We start from the raw sequence: 23,030 nt of genomic DNA on the forward strand, positions 1-23,030 counted from the left end.
GTAATGATGTTGCTTCTACAGCTTTTTGGGGCAGCATATTCCATGGACCTACCACCCTCTGAGTGAAGTAGTTCCTCCTCATCTCAATTTTGAAAGAGCAGCCCCTTATTCTAAGACTATGTCCCCTAGTTCTAGTTTCACCCATCATCGGGAACATCCCGCATCCACCCGATCCAACCCCTTCACAATCTTATATGTTTCAATAAGATCGCCTCTCATTCTTCTGAACTCCAATGAGTAAAGTCCCAATCTGCTCAACCTCTCCTCATACGTCCATCCCCTCATCCCTGGGATTAACCGAGTGAACCTTCTTTGTACTGACTCGAGGGCAAGTATGTCTTTTCTTAAGTATGGACACCAAAACTGTACGCAGTATTCCAGGTGCGGTCTCACCAATACCTTATACAACTGAAGCAATACCTCCCTATTTTTATATTCTATCCCCCTAGCAATGAAAGCCAACATTCCATTGGCCTTCTTAATCACTTGCTGCACCTGCATACTAACCTTTTGAGTTTCGTGCACCAGGACCCCCAGATCCCTTTGTACTTCAGTACTTTCCAGTTTCTTGCCATTAAGACAATAACTTGCTCTACGATTTTTCCTGCCAAAGTGCATAACCTCACACTTTCCAGTATTGTATTCCATCTGCCAAATCTCTGCCCACTTACTTAGCCTGTCTATGTCCCCTTGCAGGTTTTTTATGTCCTCCTCACTCACTACTTTCCCTCCCATCTTAGTATCATCTGCAAACTTTGATATGTTACACTCGGTCCCCTCCTCCAAATCGTTAATATAGATTGTAAAGAGTTGGGGACCCAGCACTGACCCCTGCGGAACACCACTAGTTACTGATTGCCAGTCTGAGAATGAACCATTTATCCCAACTCTCTGCCTTCTGTTAGATAGCCAATCCTCTATCCATGCCAGAATATTACCCCCAATCCTGTGATTTTTTATCTTAAGCAATAAACTTTTGTGTGGCACCTTGTCAAATGCTTTTTGGAAGTCTAAATACACTACGTCCACTGGTTCCCCTTTATCCACCCTATATGTTACTTCCTCAAAGAACTCCAGCAAATTTGTCAAACATGACTTCCCCTTCATAAAACCATGCTGACTTTGTCCTATTAAATTATGATTATCCAAATGTCCTGTTACTGTCTCCTTAATAATGGACTCCAAAATTTTACCTACCACAGATGTTAGGCTAACCGGTCTATAGTTTCCAGCCTTCTGTCTACTGCCCTTTTTAAATAAGGGTGTTACATTAGCAGTTTTCCAGTCTGCCGGGACCTTTGCTGAGTCCAGGGAGTTTTGGAGAATTATTACTAATGCATCCACAATCCCTACCGCCACTTCCCTCAAGACCCTAGGATGTAAGCCATCCGGTCCAGGTGATTTATCCGCCTTGAGTCCCATTATTTTACCGAGTACCACTTCCTTAGTGATTTTGATTGTGTTTAGCTCCTCCCCCCCCCCCTATAGCCCCCTGTTTGTCCAGTGTTGGGATATTTTTAGTGTCCTCTACTGTAAAGACTGATACAAAATATTTATTCAGTGTTTTTGCCATCTCCATATTTCCCACCATTAATTTCCCGGTCTCATCCTCTAAGGGATCAACATTTACTTTAGCCACCCTTTTTCTTTTTATATAACTATAAAAACTCTTACTGTCTGTTTTTATATTTTTTGCTAATTTACTTTCATAATCTATCTTCCCTTTCTTAATCAATCTTTTTGTTATTTTTTGCTGTCTTTTAAATTTTTCCCAATCCTCTATCCTCCCACTAGATTTGGCTACCTTATATGCCCTTGTTTTTAGTCGAATACTATCCTTAATTTCTTTACTTAGCCATGGATGGCTGTCTTTTCTTTTACACCCTTTTCTTCTCAGTGGAATATTTTTTTTTTGGAAGTTGTAAAATAACTCCTTAAATGTACACCACTGATCATGTATCGTCTTACCCTTTAATCTATTTTCCCAATCCACTCTACTCAATTCCGCTCTCATACCTTCATAGTCTCCTTTATTCAAGCTTAGCACGCTTGTTTGAGATCCAACCTTCTCACCCTCTAATTGAATATGGAATTCAACCATGTTATGGTCACTCATTCCAACAGTGAAAAAAAATTCTGATGTGGTTCTGCCGTTAAATTCTGCAGGACCTCCACGTTCCCGGCAGTTCTGGGTTTCCCAGCCACTGACAGTTGCCCCCTCCCCACTTGCCCGTAAATATCTGGGCCTATAACTGTCTCAAACACCATATGTTACACACACCCGACCTGGGTAATAATACAGGGGGTGATACTGACTGGAGTGAGATATTGATGAGTGAAATAAAAGAAAGACTTGTATTTCTATAGCATCTTTCACGACCAGCGGACGTCCCAAAGCGCTTTACAGCCAATGAAGTACTTTTTGAAGTGTAATCACTGTTGTAATGTAGGAAACGCAGCAGCCAATTTGTGCACAGCAAGCTCCCACAAAACAGCAATGTGATAATGACCAGATAATTTGTTTTAGTGAGGTTTATTGAGGGATAAATATTGGCCAGGACACTGGGGATAACTCCCCTGCTCTTCGAAATAGTGCCGTGGGATCTTTTATTTCCACCCGAGAGAGTGAGACGGGACCTCGGTTTAACCTCTCATCTGAAAGACGGCACCTCTGACAGTGCAGCACTCCCTCAGCACTGCACTGGAGTGTCAGCCCAAATTTTTGTGCTCAAGTCCCTGGAGTGGGAGGATAATACAGGGTGGGTGGGGGGTGAATCTGACGGGAGTGAGACGCTGAGCTGAGATACTGACCTGAGTAACAGTACAGGAGGTGGTAGAGATGGTGGTTGACACTGGGCTTGTTGTGAGGTTGAGGAGGGGACAGTGATACTGATAGTGACGAGGGGGGAGCAGCGATAGTGACGAACAGATGACCGTGAGTTCAGGACGCGGAGTTAGGCTAATCAGACACCCGGAGTTGGACATCAGCATTCTGGATCAGCGAGTCTCGGGAATAGTGTGGGCTGGAGTACTGAGGTAAGAGAAATCCCAGATAGGACAAGTACTATGGGGATTATAAATACCCGGGAGAACAGGGTGCTGAAGTTTTATAAATACCCGAGCGATGAGATGCAGTGGGATTAATAAATACCCGCCTGAATGCGGACATGAGGGGGGTTATAGTAAATAGAAACCGCAATCATTGTAAATACCCGAGAGACTGGGGAGCTGAATGGTTACAAATCCCCGAGTGACTGGAATGCTTATAGTAACTGGGCGAGTGGAGACTTTACTGATTTCAGATCCAGCAGGAGTGGGGAAAGTCACCCGGAGAACGAGAAGCCGAGAGCAGCCTGGAGAGAGATGGAGAGTGAGTGGGCTGAGGTGAGGGGGGGGGGGGGGTGACTGGCCCACAGTAAAAAGGGGAGGAGACTCCACCCCGCCCCCCCCCAAAAAAAACAACTTGTAAAATCTATAAAAGACACTTAAAAAAAATGCAGTTCACTGCTGAAAAGTTACATCAAATACCATCTGAATGATTAAACACTGACTAAAACTGATAACATTTCAATCCCGGCAGGGCGACAGTGAGAATGTTTCCAAACACAAATGGCGAAGGTACAGAATAAGCACATGGCATTCAAAAAGAAATGTCTAGTAGTTTCAGGATGTCATGGATAAATGAAAGCGGTTAGATACCAATAAACAAAATGAGGAAGAGTGCCTATCGGGACTAGAGGAATAATACTGATGATGAACCAAGTAGAGGAATGGTGTGGAGATGCCGGAGTTGGACTGGGGTAGACAAATGTAAGAAGTCACACAACACCAGGTTATAGTCCAACAGAATTATTTGAAACCACAAGCTTTCGGAGCGCTGCTCCTTCTGGTTTGGACACCATTCACACCTTTGATTGCTGTGATTATCTCTCTGCCGAGGTGTGATAAATGGCAGTTGGAAACATTACCTGTAAACATCTGACATGATTCTCTGACTATATAAGCTGTGTCTTTATGCATTTCTCCACTTCACCTGACGAAGGAGCAGCGCTCCGAAAGCTTGTGATTTCAAATAAAGCTGTTGGACTATAACCTGGTGTGTGACTTCTTACAAGTAGAGGAAGGGTGTGCTAATGGGGTTAGCTGAAGCGGGTTGGAGGGCAACCACCGGCACAAACCCGTTGGGCCCAAAGGCCTGTTCCTGTGCTGTGAAATTCAATGAGAATATACGGAAATAAGAAAGAAGTTAAGAGACAATGAAAGCTAAGAGGGGGTATGAGGATAATTATCCAAAAACATCAGAAGGAACCAAGCTATTTAACAGATACATCGGCAGAAAGAGAGTTATTCAAAGCAAGGTGGGACCCCTGAGAGGAACAGATTGGCAATTTGTAGAGGATGATCAAAAGAACTGATGGAGTATTTAATAAGTACTTTGCGTAAGTTTTTACTAAAGAGAAGGATATCAGAGAGCAGGTGAATCCAGAAGTGGGTGAGTGCAAGATGCCTGATATGATTGTGGATACAAAGGACATTTTAGATAAGTTAGTTAAGCTAAGGGAAGACAACAGGATATGTCCTCCATCATCATCCCCGGGTATGTCCTGTCCCACTGGCAGAGTCAGACAGAGCCACCAAAGAGAGGGACCCCCAGGTGGGTGGTATACAGTCGGTGGGTGGGGAGTGGGAGTGAGTGACCCTGGGAGTCCTCAACATTGACTCCAGACTACGTGAAGTCTCATGGTTTCAGGTCAGACATAGGCAAGGAAACCTCCTGCTGATTACCACCTACCGTCCTCCCTCAGCTGATGAATCAGCATTCCTACATGTTAAACACCACTTGGAGGAAGTGCTGAGGGTAGCAAGGGCACAGAATGTACTCTGGACGGGGGACCTCAATGCCTATCATTAAGAGTGGCTTGGTAGTACCACCAGTGACCGAGCTGGCCGAGTTCTGAAGGACATAACTGTCAGACTATACTTGTAGCAGGGGGTGAGAGAACCAACATGAGGAAATAACCTACTGGACCTCGACCTTACCAATCAACCTGTCGCGGAATGTATCTATCTATGACAGCATCGGTAGCAGTGACCACCGCACAGTCCTTGTGGAGACCAACTCCCATCTTCAAACTGAGGACACCCTCCATCATGTTATATGGCACTACCACTGTGCTAAATGGAATAATTTTGATAACTACGTTAAATATGCTATATAAATGCAAGTTGTTGTTGATAGATTCAGAACAGATCTAGCAGCTCAAAACTGGGCATCCATGAGGCGCTGTGGGCCATCAGCAGCAGCAGAATTGTATTCCACCACAATCTGTAGCCTCATGGTCCAGCATATCCCTCACTCCTCCATCACCATCAAGCCAGGGGATCAACCCTACTTCAATGAGGAGTGTAGAAGATCATGCCAGGAGCAGCACCTGAAAATGAGGTGCCAACTTGGTGAAGCTGTTCCAGTACAGCTACAAAACTGGCATCTACCCGACACTGTGGAAAACAGCCCAGGTATGTCCTGTCTGCAAAAAGCAGGACAAATCCAATCCGACCAATTATCAGCCTGCTCTCAATCATCAGCAAAGTGATGAAAGGAGTCATCAAGTAGCACTTACTCACCAATAACCTGCTCACCGATGCCCAGTTTGGGTTCTGCCAGGACCACTCGGCTCCAGACCACATTACAGTCTTGGTCCAAACATGGACAATAGAGCTGAATTTCAGAGGTGAGAGTGACTGCCCTTGACATCAAGGCAGCATTCGACCAAGTGTCGCACCAAGGAGCTCTAGTAAAAGTGAAGTCATTGGGGATCTGGGGGAAACTTTCCAGTGGCTGGACTCATACCTGGATCAAAGGAAGATGGTTGTGGTGGTTGGAGGCCAATCACAGCCCCAGGACATCGCTGCAGGAGTTCCTCAGGACAACGTCCTAGTCCCAAATATCTTCAGCTGCTCCATCAATGACCTTCCCTCCATCATAAGGTCAGAAGTGGGGCTGTTCGCTGATGATTGCAGTGTTCAATTCCATTCGCAAGTCCTCAGATAATGAAGCAGTCCATGCCCGCATGCAGCAAGACCTGGACAAAATCCAGGTTTGGGCTGATAAGTGGCAAGTAACATTAGCACCTCACAAGTTCCTGGCAATGACCATCTCCAACAAGAGAGAGTCTAACCACCTCCACTTGACATTCAATGAATCCTCCACCATCAAAATCCTGGGGCTTGCCATTGACCAGAAATTCAATTGGACAAGCCACATAAATGTCATGGCTACTAGAGCAGGTCGGAGGCTGGGTATTCTGTGACGAGTGACTCACCTGCTGACTCCCTGAAACCTCTCCACCACCTAAAAGGCACAAGTCAGGAGTGTGATGGAATACTCTTCAATTTGCCTGGATGGGTGCAACAGCAACAACAGTCAAGGAGCTCGACACCATCCAGGACAAAGCAATCCATTTGATCAGCACCTCATCCACCAGCTTAAACATCCAGTTCCTCCACCACCAGTGCACCGTGGCTGCAGTGTATACCATCTACAAGATGCACTGTCGCAACTCACCAAGCCTTCTTTGGCAGCACCTCACAGATCTGCGAACTCCACCACCTAGAAGGACAAGGGCAGCAGGCGCATGGGCAGCAATACCATCACCTCCAGGTTCTGCTCCGAGTCACACACCATCCCGACTTGGACATATATCGGCCGTTCCTTCATCGTCGCTAGGTCAAAATCCTGGAACTCCCTCCCTAACAGCACTGTGGGAGCACCTTCACCACACGGACTGCAGTGGTTCAAGAAGAAGGCCCACCACCACCTTCTCAAGGGCAACAAGGGCAATAAATGCCGGCCTAGCCAGTGGCACCCACATCCCGAGGATGAATTAAAAATAATCTTAGGATCCTGAGGGAGGTGTGGGAATAAATTGCTGAGGCCCTAGAAATAATATTTCAGGCTCTATTGAGTGTGGATGTGTGCCGCGAAAACGGAGATTGGCCATTGTAGAACTCATTTTTAAACAGGGGCAGAGCTAATCTGGTTAATTACAGAGCAGTTAGCTTAACATCTGTGGGAGGGAAACTTTTAGTCTTTAATTAAGGATGAAATTACCATGTATCTGAATAAAGAGAAAATTGTTAGCTTTTATAGATATGTGAAGAGAAAAAGATTGGTGAAGTCAAGCGTAGGTCCCTTGCAGTCAGAATCAGGGGAATTTATAATGGGGAACAAAGAAATGGCAGACCAATTAAATACATATTTTGGTTCTGTCTTCACAAAGGAGGACACAAATAACCTCCCAGAGATGTCAGGGAACATAGGGTCTGATGAAAGGGAGGAACTGAAAGAAATCAGTATTTGTAGGGAAATGGTGTTAGGGAAATTGATGGGATTGAAGGCCGATAAATCCCCAGGGCCTGATAATCTACATCCTAGGGTACTTAAGGAAGTGGCCCTAGAAATAGTAGATGCATTGCTGATCATCTTCCAACATTCGATGGAATCTGGAACAGTACCCATGGATTGGAGGGTAGCTAATGTTACCCCACTATTCAAAAAAGGTGGTAGAGAGAAAACGGGGAATTACAGACCGGTAAGCCTGACATCGGTAGTGGGGAAAATGCTAGAGTCCATTATAAAAGATGTAATAGCAGAGCACTTGGAAAACAGTGACAGGATTGGACAAAGTCAACATGGATTTACAAAAGGTAAATCGTGCTTGACTAATCTACTGGAATTTTTTGAGGATGTAACTGGTAAAATAGATAAGGGAGAACCAGTGGATGTGGTGTATTTGGACTTTCAGAAGGCTTTCGATAAGGTCCCGCATAAGAGATTAGCGTGTAAAGTTAGGCACATGGGATTGGGGGCAAGGTACTGACTTGGATAGAGAACTGGTTGGCAGACAGAAAGCAAAGAGTTGGAATAAACTGGTCTTTTTCTGAGTGGCAGGCAGTGACTAGTGGGGTACCGCAGGGATCGGTGCTAGGACCCCAGCTATTCACAATATATATTAATGATCTAGACAAGGGAACTAGACGTAATGTCTCCAAATTTGCAGACGGCACAAAGCTGGGTGGGCGTGTGTGCTGTGAGGAGGATGCCGAGAAACTCCAGGATGATTTGGACAGGTTGGGTGATTGGGCAGAAGCATGGCAGATGCAATATAACGTGGATAAATGTGAGGTTATCCACTTTGGTGGCAAAAACAGGAAGGCAGATAATTATCTGAATGGCAATAGATTGGGAGAAGGGGAAGTGCAACGAGACCTGCGTGTCCTTGTGCACCAGTCGCTGAAGGTAAGCATGCAGGTGCAGCAGGCGCTTAAGAAGGCAAAGGGTATGTTGGCCTTCTTAGCGAGAGGGTTTGAGTACAAGAACAAGGATGTCTTGCTCCAGTTGTACAGGGCTTTGGTGAGACCACATCTTGAGTATTGTGTGCAGTTTTGGTCGCCTTATCTGAGGAAGGATGTTCTTGCCATGGAAGGAGTTCAGCGAAGATTCACCAGGCTGATACCTGGGATGGCAGGAATGACATATGAGGAGAGATTGGGTCGATTGGGCTTGTACTCGCTGGAGTTTAGAAGAATGAGAGGGGATCTCATTGAAACTTATAAAATTCTGACAGGACTGGACAGGCTAGATGCAGGAAGGATGTTCCCGATGGTCGGGGAGTCCAGAACCAGGGGTCACAGTCTAAGGATAACGGGTAGGCCATTTAGGACTGAGATGAGGAGGAATTTCTTCACCCAGAGAGTGGTGAACCTGTGAAATTCTCTACCACAGAAGGCAGTAGAGGCCAATTCATTAAATATATTCAAGAAGGATTTGGATATGTGTCTTAAGACTAAAGGGATCCAGGGATATGGGGAAAAAGCAGGGACCGGGTACTGAACTTGGATGATCAGCCATGATCGCATTGAATGGTGCAGCAGGCTCGAGGGGCCGAATGGCCTACTCCTGCTCCTATCTTCTATGTAAGTAGACAGCATGATATTTAAAAGGGATGATCGTGCTTGACAAAATCTCATAGAATTCTTTGAGGAGGTAACACACCTGGTAGATGGAGGAGAGGAGGTGGACTTTAGGAAAGCTTTGACACGGTGCCACATGGGAGATTACTAGAGAAGATTAACGGGTATTGAATTAGAGGGAGGTTAGCAAACTGGGGTAATAAATGTTCAGGAAGGAGAAAACAAAGGGTAGGAATTAAGGGCAGATTTTCAAAGTGGCGGGTGGTGGCCCACAGGGTTCTGTTCTAGGGCCACTTCTGTTCTCTGTGCACATCAATGATTTGGACATAGGTCGAGAGGGAGTGGTGTTGAAATTTGCAGATGATGCCTAAATAGGGGGTATAGTCAATTGCTTAGAAAACCAAATTAAGTCGCAGAGGGCTGTTGATAAGATGCGAAATGAGCTCAAAAGTGGAGATGGAATTCAATATCAGTAATTGTGAGGTGAAAAAACTACCAGCAGTAATTATACTGTGACTGGAAGTAGGCTCGGGGCTCTGGAAGAGCAGAGGGATTGGGGAACAGGTTCACAGGATATCAAAGGCAATATCTCAGGTTGATAAGTCTGTGAAAAAAGGCAAATGGAAATCTAGGTTTTATCACAAGACGTATAGAATAGAAAAGACAAGAGGTAATGATGAGCCTGTGTAAAACCTTAATAGACTTCAGTTCGAGTACTGTGTGCTGTATTGGGCTCCACACTATAACAAGAACATTGAGGGTTTAGAGAGGGTATAACACAGATTCATTATTGAGGGAGTGCTGCACTGTCGGAGGTGCCGTCTTTCAGATGAGACGTTAAACCGAGGCCCCGCCTGCTCTCTCAGCTGGACGTAAAAGATCACATGGCACTATTTCGAAGAAGAGCAGGGGAGTTATCCCCGGTGTCCTGGCCAATATTTATCCCTCAATCAACACCACTAAAACAGATGACCTGGACTAGTGGCCATGAAAGGTGCTGTATAAATGCAAGTCTTTCATTCTTTACTAGAATGCTGCCTGGTTGAGCTGGAGTCTGAGGTGCAGACATTGTAGGGCATCGGGGCGGGGGAGAGTTACCTGGACACTTTGATGCAAGGGGCAGTCACACCCCTTAGGTACAGGTCTGGTTAGTGGTCAGGGACAGGAGGGTGTGACTGTGACTCAGGTAGGTAAGGGGACCCCAAGTACAGTGCTGGAGGAGCCTCAGCATTTGTCCTTATCCAACAGGTGTGAAGTTCTTGCTGCCTGTGTGGATGAGGGAAAAGCCTGCAGGATGGATGAGCAAGTTGACCATGGCACCATGGTGCAGGAGGCCATTCAGGTGCAGGGAGTGAAAGGGAATGTAGTTGTGGTAGGGGACAGTATAGTCAGGGAGATAGATACTGTTCTCTGCAGCCGCGACTGGGAGTTCCGAAGGTTGTGTTGCCTGCTCGGTGCCAGGGTTAAAGACATCTCCACGTGGCTGGAGAAGAACTTGGAGTGGGAGGGGGAGGATCCAGTTGTTGTGGTCCATGTAGGAACCAACGACATAGGTCGAACTAGGAATGAGGTTCTACTGAGAGAGTTTGAGGAGTTGGGGTCCAAATTAAAAAGCAGAACCTCAAAGGTAATAATCTCTGGATTGTTACCCAAGCCACACGCCAATTTGAATAGGGATAAGCAGATTAGAAGGTTAAATGCGTGGCTCAAAGGGTGGTGTGGGAGGCAGGGATTTTGCTTCATAGGGCACTGGCACCAGTACTGGGGAAAGAGGGAGCTATTCTGTTGGGACGGGCTCCACTTAAACCGGGCTGGGACCAGTGTCCTGGCAAACTGAATAACTAGGGCAGTAGACAGGGCTTTAAACTAATGAAGGGGGGGGGGGTGTTGGGGGTGATGGGAGGATTCAGGAAAGAATAAATTTAAAAGCAGCAAGAGAAATGTCAAGGCTCTAGAGTTGAGCAGAGTTTTGCATAAAAATAAGCAGAGTGGGTCAGGAAGGGACAGAGAGAGTAACAGCAGTGACTAAGGTGACATCAGGGAAAAATAGAAAAAAAGTCAAAGCTAAAGGCACTATATATGAATGCGTGAAGCATTCACAACAAAATAGGTGAATTAATAATGCAGATAGAAATGAATAGGTTTGATCTAATAGCCATAACGGAGACGTGGTTGCAAAGTGGGCAAGATTGGGAACTAAATATTCCAGGAAACTTAACTTTTAGAAGAGATGGGCAAAATGGAAAAGGAGGAGGGGTAGCCCTGATAATAAAGGATGGGGTAAAGACAGTAGAGAGAAAGGATCTTAGCTCCGAAAATCAAGAAGTAGAATCAGTTTGGGTGGAGCTAAGAAACAGCAAGGGGCAGAAAACATTGGTGGGAGTTGTTTATAGGCCCCCAAACAGTAGTTGTAATGTAGGGCAGTGTATAAATCAGGAAATTAGAGGGGTATGTATCAAGTGTAATACAGGAAACATGGGGGACTTTAATCTACATATCGACTGGACAAACCAAATTTGCAGTAATAGTGTGGAGGACAAATTCATGGAATGTATACAAGATAGTTTTCTAGATCAGTATATTGAGGAACCAACTAAGGAACAGGCTATTTTAGATTTAGTATTGTGCAATGAGAAAGGGTTAATTAATAACCTTCTAGTAAAGGGACCTTTAGGAAAGAGTGACCATAATATGATAGAATTTTATATTAATTTTGAAAGTGATTTAGGAATCTGAAACTAGGGTCTTAAATCTAAACAAAGCAAACTACGTAGGTATGAGGGGCGAGTTGGCTAAGGTAGATTGGGAAACTACATTAAAAGGTATGACAGTGGACGAGCAATGTCTAGCATTTAAAGAATTAATACATAATTTACAACAAATATACATTCCTTTAAGGCACAAAAACCCTACAGGAAAAGTGGTCCAACCGTGGCTAACAAGAGAAGTTAAAGATAGCATTAGATCAAAGGAAGAAGCTTGTAATGTTGCCGAAAGAGCAGTAAGCCTGAGGATTGGGAGGATTTTAGAATTCAGCAAAGGAGGACCAAGAAATTGATAAAGAAAGGGAAAATAGAATATGAGGGTAAACTAGCGAGAGACATAAAAACAGACTAAAAGCTTCTATAGGTATGTAAAGGGAAAAGATTAGCGAAAGTAAATGCGGGTCCCTTACAGGCTGAGACAGGAGAAATTATAATGGGGAATAAGGAAATGGCAGAGAAATTAAACAAATACTTTGGGCAGGATTTTCATTGAGCCGTGGAGGCGGGATTGGAGGCATGTGGGGGGTTAAAATCGCAAAAACTGGCGTGCGGGACCCCCCCCCCCCGCCTGGTTCCTGACTCCGAGCAATTTTAACTCAGTCGTGTCTGATGGTCCCGACTCCGTCCCGCATCCAATAGGCAGGACTGGTCGTTAAGGCCTTTAACAAGCACTAAATGGCCTCTATAATCCTATTTTAAAATGCCCTTGCGATTTTAACCCTTTTCCCATGTGAAACACGCCTGGTGGGAAACACAATGGTGAAACCTGGCGGGAGCCCTATTGGATTATCAACTGCAGGTCAACCATTAAAGAGGAGATTTGATCAGCCATCATTTGCAGGTGGCAGGACTTAGTGGTCTCAGGTCTGGGGCAACTTTTAGAAGGCTTAACCACACCTGTGGAAGGTTGGAGCCTGACACCCATCTCCAGTGTGACCTCCTGGGAAACTCCTCTCGCCACCTTCACTCAGCGCTTCCTCAACTGAGGCATATACCAGAAGCATGGGAGCCATTTATTTCCTTCCCATCTGGGCATTAGAGGAACGTGAGCACCAGCCACGGCAGCAGCAGAACCAGGAGCAACAGCAGCACCAACAACAGCAGCAGCAGCAGGAGCGCCAGGCTGCTGCTCCCCCACCTGAAGCTGCACAGGCCAGAAGGGGCCAACGCCTGGAAGCCTGTCAGCGCAGGAGATACCCCCCAAACAGGGTCTACAGACACAGGGTCAGCTATCTCAACATGTCTGAGCAGCAGCGCCAAAGGCGGCTCCGACTTTCGCGACAGGTGGTGACTGACATCTGCGCAATGATACAGCAAGACCTGCTGCCCAGAGGACCAGGTGGACAAGCATCACCAGTGACCATCAAAGTCACCACCGCACTCAACTTTTTTGCCTCAGGCTCATTCCAGGGATCAGCAGCAGACATCAGCGGCATCTCCCAGGCGGCCGCACACACTTGCATCACGCAGGTAACCGATGCCCTCTTTGCCTTCGCGCACAATCACATCCATTTCACCAAGGATCGAGCAAGTGTCACGGCGTGAGCGGTTGGATTAGCTCATCTGGTAGGCTTTCCAAGGGTGCAGGGCGTCATTGACTGCACACATGTGGCCCTTAAGGCACCCCATCGCAATCCAGGTATTTTTGTCAACCGCAAGGGCTTCCACTCCCTTAACGTTCAGCTGGTGTGTGACTACAAGAAGGAAATTTTGCATGTTTGTGCCAAGTACCCTGGCAGTTGCCATGACTCCTTCATACTGCGCCAGTCGAGTGTGTCTCCGCTCTTCAGTCCGCCAGACCAACTTAACGGATGGCTACTTGGAGACAAGGGCTATCCCCTGATGATATGGCTAATGACGCTATTGAGGAGACCATCCAATGAAGCTGAGGAGAGCTACAACTCCAGCCACATGTCCACCAGAGCCATAATCAAGCAAACCATCGGTTTGCTGAAGATGCGCTTCAGATGCCTGGATAGATCAGGTGGAGCCCTGCAGTACTCAGCAGCCAGGGTCTCCAGAATCGTCGTGGTTTGCTGTGCACTTCACAACATGGCACAGCATCGTGGCTTGCAGATTCCTGAGGACCAAGTGGCTCCTCACATATCCTCCTCAGATGAGGAGGAGGAGGGCGAAAACGAACATCTTGCAGAGGCCCATCAACCAGCGGCAGCATTACGTGAGAACATTGCTGCCCGGGATGCAAGGAACGCACTCATCCTGGCCAGATTTGCTTAGCCTAGTCAATCAAACACTTTTGCCTCGCAGCTTCTTACCAGAGCATTGACAATGGCCAAGAACCAGAGGATTCCTAGCACTCCGACCACCATACTGACAGTTGCAAGTATTCCTCAATGTGGAAGTCCCAATAGCGAAATGACAGACGCCACAACTGCAACATTTGCCATCAGAATTTTTATGGACAATAACGAAGTGATGGCATTTTTACGGTAAACACAAAATTGCACCCAAGTAACTACCCTTGTGACTGTTTGTGCAGAATTTTCCTCTTACGCGTGCTCCTACGTGTTGCCTCCCCTGTGGCTTCAGCAGATGTGAAGGCCCCTTGGTCACTTTCTTGCTGCTCCTGTCTCGACACCTTTGGCAGATGTCCTCTGGGGTTGTGAGCCTGTGAGGGCTCGTCAACAGTCTGCTGCTCCTGCGGCTGTGCAGGGGTTGAGACGCCTATCTCACTTGGGTGTGGACTCCGATGGGGCTCTGACCAAGGGCTCTGCAGTGGCATGGAAGTGTGAGCGCTTGGAGAGGAGCCCCCACTTCCTTGAGGTATGCCACCAACCTCCCTCTCATGGGTCAGCTCCCCCTCCATGCCTGCAAGTGGCTGGAGAGCACCTTGCTGCACATCAGGGGGGCCATGGGAACCTGTCTCTGTACTGGAAGTCCTACTCAGAAGGACTTCCATGAAGGTCTGGTTTCTCTGTTCAATAGATGCCCATCGCTCCTCAAGAGATGTCATTCTATTCTGAACAATGACCATGTTTTCCATACCCTGGCGACTAAGCTCCTCCATGGCCGTAGCCATCCTCTCTTCTACCGTAGCCATCCTCTCCTCTACAGTAGCCATCCTTACCACGGAGGTAGCCATCCTTTCCATGGTGATGCGTTCATGCGCCAATGACTCCACAAAGGCTCTGCTCATGTTCGCTATGGACTCCTCCATTCGCTCCATACTCGCAGCGACCCTAGAGACAACACCTGCCAGAGACTCCAGCATCTGTGCCTGGAGTTCCATCACCGCTGATCTCATGGATGGACCCAGAGGCAAAGGGTTTACATGCTGCTGAGCCGAGCTGGCAGAGTCCTGCGCCCTCCGACTAGGACTCTCCACTGCTGTCCCTGTCTCCACAATCTGCTGATGCTCACTTGTGAGCTCTGATACACCAGTTGACAACACTACTCCATGTCCCTAAGGTCCCACCGAGGTATGAGTGTCTGCGCTGGTGCTGGGTGCGCAGATTTCTGGTGACGCTGTGCCCTCAGAGGTTGCAGCTTCCTCTGAGGAGTCTGGCTGCTCAGCCTCTTCTTCCTGGCTAGGGGGGACGGATGCTTGTGATGGTCCTGTGGGAGAGTAAAGGAAAGAGTCAGAGATGTGATGCCAAAGCTACATGCACATTGCTTTTTGCAGATGCTCATAAGTCCATCTGTTAGAGCTTCACAATCGTTATCAGCGACTTATGCAATGTCAAAGAGAGAGATGGGAAACTTTTCTGTCACCAGCTTGCTGTGTTGCACCCATCTGTCCGCCCCCCACGTGCGCATCATCCTCGATTCCCACTATTTCCAGTACCGCCTCCTCCCAGGGGGTCAGGTGGGCTATTGAGGCTGTCCCTCCTCCTGTCCTCTCTCGCTCTCTTTTGTTGTGAGCTCTCTTTTCCTGCAATGAGGGAGACAAGTGGAGGTTGAGTGAGAATGAAGGAGAGTGTAGAGATTGCATAACATAGATACTTAGAAGGAGACAAAGATGGAGTGAGGTTGCAAGACCAAGGGCCCTCCCTGTGTGTTGTCAGTTGTGTTCAAAGCATCAGAGTGAGAGGGAGTGTGAGGGCTGCATGGTGGAATAGTTAGGTGAATGTGACCATAGAGAGAGGGAATGGGTAAGGGTGCATGGATGTCAGTGTCAAGTGGGATGTGGAGGAAGAGATTGCTGAAGCTGAGTGCTGGTGAGGAGAGGCAATGGGGGTCAGATTGAGGGTGATGGGAAATTCATACTCATTTTTCCAGTGCGCTGAAGGTCATGAAATCTTTTCCTGCACTGTATCCAGGTTCTGCAGGTGACTCCCAAGGAGTTGACCACCTCAGCCACCTGCATCCACACTGCCTTAGTCTGAGTGGGAGGCCTCTTCCTCCCTGAGGAAGGGAAGAGCACCTCCCTGTTGGCTGTAGCCCCATCCACCAATGCCTGCAGGGCCACCTCGTCGAAGCGAGGAGCTGATCTGGGCCTCCCGCTTGTCATCGTTCCTGCAGGTCTCTCACACCAAACGGAGAAAGCTTGGCAGCCTGCAGAAGAAGCAAGGCTTGCTGTAGACCTTAAATGCAGCAGCAATGATGACATCATCGGAGGCGACTTTCAGTCATGAAAAACCCATTTGCCAAGGGTTCCCACACGTTGGAAATCAATTGGACAATTAAGTTAAAATTGCATTAATCTCCCACATCCATTTAGATTCGGGTGGATAACACGAAATGCGGATAACACGACACCATCCCACACCTGAGTTAAAATCCTGTCCTTTGTGTCTGTCTTCACGGAAGAAGACGCAAAAAACTTCCTGGAAATAGTGGAGAACCAAGGCTCTAGCGAGAATGGGGAACTGAAAGAAATTAGTATTAGTAAAAAAATAGGACTGGAGAAATTAATGGGACTGAAAGCTGATAAATCCCCTGGACCTTATGGCCTACATCCTAGGGTTTTGAAAGAGGTGGCTATAGAGATAGTGGATGCATTGGTTGTCATCTTCCAAAATTCCATTGATGAAAGAACGGTTTCCGCGGATCGGAAGGTAGAAAATGTAACCCCACTATTTAAGAAAGGAGGGAGAGAGAAAATGGGGAACTACAGACCAGTTAGCCTGACATCAGTAGTAGGGAAAATGCTAGAATCTATTATTAGAGACGTGGTAACAGGGCACTTAGAAAATAATAATAGGATTGGGCAGAGTCAACACGGATTTATGAAAGGGAAATCGTGTTTGACGAATCTGTTAGAGTTTTTTGAGGTTGTAACTAGCAGAATAGATAAGGGGGAACCAGTAGATGTGGTGTATTTGGATTTTCAGAAGGCATTCGATAAGGTGCCGCACAAGAGTTTATTAAACAAAATTAGGGCTCATGGGATTGGGGGTAATATAGTAGCATGGACTGAGGATTGGTTAACGGACAGAACACAGGGATTAGGAATAAACGGGTCATGTTCGGGTTGGCAGGCTGTAACTAGTGGGGCACCGCAAGGATCAGTGCTTGGGCCTCAGCTATTCACAATCTACATCAATGATTTGGATGAGGGGTCCAAATGTAATTTATCCAAGTTTGCTGATGATACAAAGCTGGGTGGGAATGTAAGTTGTGAGGAGGATGCAAAGAGGCTTCAAGGGGATATAGACAGGCTAAGTGAGTGGACAAGAACATGGCAAATGGAATATAATGTGGAGAAATGTGAAGTTATCCACTTTGGTAGGAAAAATAGAAAAGCAGAGTATTTTTTAAATGGTGAGAGATTGGGAAATGTTGGTGTTCAGAGGGACCTGGGTGTCCTTGTACACGAATCACTGAAAGTTAACATGCAGGTACAGCAAGCAATTAAGAGAGCAAATGTTATGTTCGGCTTTATTACAAGAGGATTTGAGTATAAGAAAGAGTAAAGACATCTTACTGCAATTATATAGGGCCCTGGTGAGACCACACCTGGAGTATTGTGTACAGTTTTGTTCTCCTTACCTAAGGAAGGATATACTTGCCATAGAGGGAGTGCAACGAAGGTTCACCAGACTGATTCCTGGGATGGGGGGATTGTCCTATGAGGAGAGATTGAGTAGACTAGGCCTATATTCTCTAAAGTTTAGAAGAATGAGGGGTGATCTCATTGAAACATACAAAATTCTTACAGGGCTTGACAGGGTAGATGCAGGGAGGATGTTTCCCCTGGCTGGGGAGTCTAGAACCAGGGGTCACAGTCTCAGAATAAGAGGGTGGTGAATCTTTGGAATTCTCTACCCTAGAGGGCTGTGGAGGCTCAGTCGTTAAGTATATTCTAGACAGAAATCGACAGATTTTTGAATATTAAGGGAATCAAGGGATATGGGGATAGTGCAGGAAAGTGGAGTTGAGGTCGATGATCAGCCATGATCTTATTGAATGGCGGAGCAGGCTCGAGGGACCAAATGGCCGACTCCTGCTCCTATTTCTTATGTTCTTTTGTTCTTATGTTATAAATACCTAATTTAATACAACCTTAATGGTTATAAATACCTGATTTGAAAAGGAATTGAATGGCAGTTTTGTTTTGCGTTCTATAAACTTCTGAAAGTGCATTAAGCTGAGAGAGAGAGAGAGAGTGAGAGGCTGTCTTTTGTTACAAATAATTAGCTGAAGTTTGAAGCAAACTGCTTCTAATTACCACCTGATTCCATCCCTCTCCCTGGCAACTGTCTGATGCTGAACCACACTGTTCGCCACCTTGGTGTTTTATTTAACCCCGAAATGAGCTTCCGACCACATATCCACGTCATCACCAAGACCGTCTATTTCCACCTCCATAACCTCGCCCGACTCCACTCCTGCCTCAGATCATCTGCTGCTGAAACCCTCAACCATGCTTTTGTTACCTCTAGACTTGACTGTTCCTGGCTGGCCCCCCACATTCTACCCTCCGTAAACGTGAGGTCATCCAAAACCTCTGCTGCCCATGTCCTAACTCGCACTAAGTCCCGTTCACCCATCACCCCTGTGCTCGCTGACCTACATTGGCTCCCAGTTAAGCAACGCCTTGATTTTAAAATTTTCATCCTTGTTTTCAAATTCCTCCATGGCCTCGTCACTCCCTATCTCTGTAATCTCCTCCAACCCCACAACCCCCCGAGATATCTGTGCTCCTCTAATTCTGTCCTCTTGAGCATCCCTGATTTTAATCGCTCAACCATTGGTGGCCGTGCCTTCTGTTGCCTAGGCCCTAAGCTCTGGAATTCCCTGCCTAAATCTCTCCGCCTCTCAACCTCTCTTTCCTCCTTTAAGACGTTCCTTAAAACCTACCTCTTTGACCAAGCTTTGCCCTAATATCTCCGGTGTCAAATTTTGTTTGAAAACGTTCCTGTGAAGTGCCTTGGGACGTTTTACTACGTTAAAGGCGCTATATAAATACAAGATGTTGTTGTTGTTGATGATTGTCACCGGTGTGTGGTATGTTGACAGAAAATGTAAAGTTAATGGAAAGTAAAGTAGGCCTGGGTGTAAAATGGGCAGCCAATCTGACCCCATCAGCTTCTCGCCAGATGGGTAAGGTTAAAATTAACCACGTTCTCTTCCCATAGTCTCTCTTTCGCCCTCCTGACAATGGACTATCTGCCGTACTCTTGCAGCTTTCACTCCATTATATGCAACTTTCTTTCTCACTCTGGATCATTGTTTCTCTTCCTCTTTTCCTTGCTCTGTTCTCAGCAGGACAGATGTGCATGCTTGGGAGCGGGAGGAATGCTTGTATGGTGGCTGCTGGGAATTGTAATCCTGGGGCCACTGATTTTCTGCAAATGCTACCCAGTGGTCTGGTAGGAGGAGCGTGTGCCTGTGGTTCAATGGCTAGCGGCCCTGTAGGGTGTGTGCTGCTACTTTAAGGGAGCCAGGATTATGGGCAGGTTAGTGATTTTCTTTTCTTCGTGTTTAGAGATTGATAGTGAGGTGGGTGAAGAACTTATTGGCCCAGAAATTCGGGTTGGGGGGCTTCCCGCGGGTGCAAGCCCCCGACCTGCACTTACCTAGCGCGCCGGCCGTTGAGCTGTGGGCCCGCGTGGGATTCCAATCCTGGGCCTCCTCCAACTGCCGGCGCGCAGTGCTTGCGTATCCCAGGGGTGCAGTTAGTTCGAGGCGTCCCCTGGGATCACGTGGGCCATGGAGAGCCAATGGTAGCAGGGAATGCTTCATTCATAAACTATAAATTACATGAAATAACTATTTTAAACAATAATTTAATTTTTTGAAAAAATTAATTACATTTTCTAACGGGGCTAAAAATAAACTTACCTTTCTTTAAAGTATTTAAAAATAATAAACCTGTGGAAAAACTGTTTTAATTTTAATTAATTCACCACTTACCTTGTTAAAAGCAGGCCTTGCGCCTGCTTTTTAAAAGTGTAACTCCTGGAGACTTACCCTCCCGGGAAAACCTGGAAAAAAAGCGTAAGTTCGATGCCCACGCGCTGCCTCTCCGGCGCACGCATTCGACCTCTGAACCCCTTCTTTCAGGGGAAGGGAAGTGCCGGTTTCCCGCGCATGCGCAATGCACGCACGAAACCGGCACTTCCATTGGGCCTACGGGTGAGTACCCCGTGCGTACTCACCCGTGGAGGCCCGAATTTCTGGGCCAATATATATTGAACATTTTGCAACACCTTTCTCATGTTCAAAGTTGGTCTGTAGTTTTCATAAGTTGTCTGCATTCCTTCAGAACTGAGAACTGTGTTTTTATTCTATGCCATATCCTGCCCAGGTATAACAGTGAAATAAAAACAAAAAATACTGGAAATACTCAACGGGTCAGGCAGCATCTGTGCAGAGAGAAACAGAGTTAACGTTTCAGGTCGATGACCTTTCATCAGAACTGGAAAAAGTTAGAGATTTAACGGGTTTTAAGCAGGGGCTGGGAAAAGTGGGAGGAGAGGAAAGAACAAAAGGGAAGGTCTGTGATCTCAGCATAACCCTGTGGCTCACTGCTCTCACTCTCGCCTCTGAGTCAGATGGTTGTGGGTTCAAGTCCCACTCCAGGGACTTGAGCACATAAATTCAGGCTGACACTCCAGTACAGTGCTGAGGGAGCGATGCACTGTCGGAGGTGCCGTCTTTCGGGTGAGACGCTAAACTGGTGTCCTGGCCAATGTTTATCACTCAATTAATATCACTAAAACAGATTATCTGGTCATTATCACATTGCGGTTTGTGGGAGCTTGCTGTGCGCAAATTGGCTGCTGCGTTTCCCACATTACAACAGTGACTCCACTTCAAAAGTACTTCATTGGCTGTAATGCACTTTGAGACATCCGTGGTTGTGAAAGGTGCTATAGGAATGCAAGTTTTTCTTTTATATCCTTCTATTCCTTTCTCCCTCATGTGTTTATCTTGCTTCCCCTTAAATGTATCTGCGCTATTTGCCTCAACTCCTCCTTGTGGTAGCAAGTTCCACATTCTCCTCACTCTCTGGGTAAAGAAGTTACTCCAGCGTTCCCTATTGGATTTATTAGTGACTATCTTATATTTATTCAATAGTCTGTATTGAGCGTTCTCGGCTAGCGATCTTTTCCAGTGATTGTATTCCTGTTCTACAGACGGACTACTTCTGAGACGCAGTGTTGAACCAACAGAACACTGAGGAGCTGACATGGGTGACGAGACAGGTAGGTGTTAATCGACCCATTTCCATTCGATGGCTGAGTGAGGAGTCACAGCTAGCCCAGTGTCTGTGATGTGCAGTTTCAGAGAGCGCTTCCCTGCTCCTTCGGGTGCTGCTGTGTTGGGGCACTCGGAAAAGTGCCACTATAAAAGAGAAGTGGGCTGGTGAAGGCCCATGAGGGCAGCGCTGTTGGGGTCAGGGGGCAGGCCGCTCCACTTGGATAGGCCGCACCACTGCTGACGGAGGCTGCCCACTGCAGTAGAAGTGTGTCGGGAGTGGCGTGGGGTATGTGGTGTGTCAGAGCAACCCCCCATCCCCAGCCCTACCCCCATCATGCCATTGTTTGAGCTGGGTGGTGATGACACCCCTCGTGAGCCGGGACGTGAGGTGTAGGGGGACAGGAGTGAGAGTGAGGCCGGGAGGGGAGTGGGGTGGAGAAGTATGTAGAGGGGGAGGGGTAGACAGGAAAGAGGGAGAGAGGAGGTAAAAAGAAAGAACTTGCATTTCTATAATGCCTTTCAGGACGTCCCAAAATGCGTTACAGCCAATGAATGACTTTGAAGTCTAGTCACTGTTGTAATATAGGAAACGCGCACAGCAAGCTCCCACAAACAGCAATGTGATAAAGACCAGATGTTGGTTGAGGGATAAATATTGTCCAGGACACTGGGGAGAACTCCCCTGCTCTTCTTTGAAATAGCGCCATGGGATCTTTTACGTCCACCTGAGAGAGCAGATGGGGCCTCGGTTTAACATCTCATCCGATAGACGGCGCCTCCGACAGTGCAGCACTCCCTCAGCACTGCACTGGAGTGTCAGCCTGCATTATGTGTTCAAGTCTCTGGAGTGGAACTTGAACCCACGACCTACCGACTCGGAAGTGAGTGTGCTGCCCACTGAGCTACGGCCGGGATGTGAGGAAGGAGGGGAATGGGAGAAGGAGCAAAGTGGGGTGGGGGGGAGGGGTGGATAGGATTAGAGACGATACTCATTTTCAGCGCAGTCCATACGTGTTCCATACACAGATCGAGTTATTTGTGTTGGGCTGGACCACAACTGGCCAGGCAGGCAGCAGGGACTGGGAGGGTGGAATGGATACTGTGCTGATGTACCAGGGTCCCCATTAACGCCACAGTGGCTGCCATCCATTTCCAGAACTATCGAAATTTGAGGTGGAGGCGTTGGACGCTCACAACGAGTACAGGAGGCTTCACTCAACACCCGCACTAGTCTACAACAAGGAGATGCTTCAGGAATGCCAAGCGTGGGCCGACATCCTGGCTCCCAAAGGAGAAATGGAGCACAGTGAGACGAAGAACGGAGAGAACATCTGGTACAAGTGGAGCTCCGGGGCGCTAGAATTTACAGGTTGGTGATTGGCTCCTTTACTACACGTGGTGTTCTGCCCCGGGGCGGCAACAAATAGATTTGGAAGTAATTGATTTGCAGCGGGTGCAGGAAATGACATCCAAAGTCAGCATCGAATCCGAAGAGAGATTCAGTCAGTCTGAATAATGTTCAGACGATACAGTCTGTATGAAGTATCAGTCAGTGTGTGTGAATTGTCAGTCAGTGTGTGTGCAGTATCAGTCAGTGTGTGTGTAATATCAGTCAGTGTGTGCACAGTATCAGTCAGTGTGTGCACAGTATCAGTCAATGTGTGTAGTATCAGTCAGTGTGTG

The 23,030-nt window shown here is 47.0% G+C and overlaps 1 long non-coding RNA gene across 1 annotated transcript; it reads left to right on the forward strand.

The window, feature by feature from the left end:
- Positions 1-2,915: 2,915 nt before the first annotated feature.
- LOC147081269 (uncharacterized) lies at positions 2,916-22,711 on the forward strand. The gene is made up of 3 exons (XR_015076754.1): positions 2,916-3,036; positions 21,284-21,352; positions 22,504-22,711. It is a non-coding gene; the product is annotated as an uncharacterized LOC147081269 (long non-coding RNA).
- The last annotated feature ends 319 nt before the right edge of the window (positions 22,712-23,030 follow it).

This window comes from Somniosus microcephalus, unplaced genomic scaffold, assembly GCF_052327205.1.
Source record: "Somniosus microcephalus isolate GS21.2 unplaced genomic scaffold, FLI_Smic_1.0 scaffold604, whole genome shotgun sequence".
Classification (NCBI taxonomy): domain Eukaryota; kingdom Metazoa; phylum Chordata; class Chondrichthyes; order Squaliformes; family Somniosidae; genus Somniosus; species Somniosus microcephalus.